Raw genomic sequence first — 2,273 nt, forward strand, 5'->3', positions numbered from 1 at the left:
GACTTCCTGGGGGAACAGTGTGTAAGACTCTGCCTGCCAGTGCAGGGGACATGGGTTCGATCCCTGGTCTGGGTAGATTCCACATGCTGCAGGGCAACTAAGCCTGTGTGCCACAACTACTGAGCCCACATGCTGCAACTTTTGAAGCCCATGCATCTAGAGCCTGTGCTCCACAACAAGAGACACCATTGCAACGAGAAGCTCACACACCACAATGAAGAGTAGTTTCCAATTATTACACCTCGATAAATCCCGTGCAAAGCAATGAAGACCCAGTTCAGTCAAAAATAAACAAAATTATGAAAAAAATACATAGGATTATAAGAGGTTGTTATGAACAACTATATGCCAATAAACTAGACAACCTAGAAGAAAGGGATAACTTCTTGGATACATATCACCTACCAAGACCCAATCAGGAACAAACTGGAAATCTGAACTGATCAATTACCAGTAAGGAATATTGAATCAGTAATTAAAAGTCTCCCAACAAGGAAAATTGCAGGACCAGATGGCTTCATTAGTAATTTTTTTTTTACCAAATATTAAAGGAGAATTAATGCCAACCCTTCTCAGACTTCTCCAAACCCCAAAGAGAAGGGAAAACTCCCAAACTCATCGCATGGAATTAGCATCAAAGCCAGATAAGCACACTACAAGGAAAGAAAACTACAGACCAATATCCCTGATGACTATAGATACAAAAAAATTCCCAACAGAATACTAGAAAACTGAATACCGTAGCACATTAAAAGGACACTACACCATGATCAAGTGGGATTCATCCCTGGGATGCAAGGTTGTCACAACATACACAAATCCGTAAGTGTGATACATTTAATAAAATAATAAAAAAATCATATGATCATCTCAATGCACGTGCTTCCTGCTAAGCCTCTTCAGTCATGTCTGACTCTTTGCGACTCTATGGACTGTAGCCCGTCAGGCTCCTTCGTCCATGGGATTCTCCAGGCAAGAATACTGGAGTGCACTGCCATGCCCTCCTCCAGGGAATCTTTCTGACCCAGGGATCTGCATCATCTGAATACATGCAGAAAAATCATTTGAAGGAATTCAACACCCACTCATGATAAGAATTATCAACAAACTAGGTATAAGGGGAACATACCTCAGCATAAGAAAAACCATTTATCACAAGCCCACAGCTAACATCACACTTCAAGGTAAAAGGTCACAAGCTTTTCCTCAAAAATCAGGAATAAGGCAAGGGTGCTCACTCTCACAATTCCAATTCAGCTAACTGGAAGTAGTAATCAGATATTTTTTAAAATATTGAAGCATAGTTAATTTACAGTGCTGTGTCAATTTCAAGTGTACAGCAAAGTGATTCAGTTATACATATACACATAGGTATATATCCTAACAGAGAAACAATTTTATTGACATTATATTTCACTTCAATTCAGTTTAGTTGCTCAGTTGTGTCCGACTCTTTGTGACCCCATGGACTGCAGCACACCAGGCTTCCCTGTCCATCACCAGCTCCCGGAGCTTGCTCAAACTTATGCCCATCGAGTCGGTGATGCCATCAAGCCATCTTACTCTCTGTAGTTCCCTTCTCCTCTTGCCTTCGATCTTTCCCAGCATCAGGGTCTTTTCCAATGAGTCAGTTCTTTGCATCAGGTGGCCAAAGTACTGGAGTTTCAGTTTCAGCATCAGTCCTTCCAGTGAATATTCAGGACTGATTTCCTTTAGGATTGACAGTCTCTGCCATCAGGAAGCTTCCATAATAAGCCTCTTATCCTTATCCATCAGAGGGCAGACAGAATGAAAACCACAATCACAGAAAACTAATCAAACTGATCACATGGACCACAGGCCATGTCTAACTCAATGAAACTATGAGCCATGCTGTGTAGGCTCGGAAGGGTCATGGTGGAGACTTCTGACAAAATGTGGTCTACTGGAGAAGAGAATGGCAAACCACTTCAGTATTCTTGCCTTGAGAATCCCATGAACAATATGAAAAGGCAGAAAGATATGAAATTATATTTAGGACTTAAGAAATAGAAACAGTTTCATCATATAACAAAACTCAAAGATTATACTATGGGCCAGGAAGATCCACTAAGGACAATGTGTTATGTTACTTAGAAATACTTGTGTAAGTCTGGGAATGGCCCATACATGGGCTTCCAGGCTGAATTTCTAGAGACTCAGGACCCCAGGGGCTGCTCTTAAGGGGTCTGGGAGAGGCCAGCAGGCAAGAAGATTCATAGTTCTCCCCTCTGCACCGGTCAGAGCATCTCCTC

Source organism: Muntiacus reevesi, chromosome 4, assembly GCF_963930625.1.
Source record: "Muntiacus reevesi chromosome 4, mMunRee1.1, whole genome shotgun sequence".
In the NCBI taxonomy this organism is placed as follows: domain Eukaryota; kingdom Metazoa; phylum Chordata; class Mammalia; order Artiodactyla; family Cervidae; genus Muntiacus; species Muntiacus reevesi.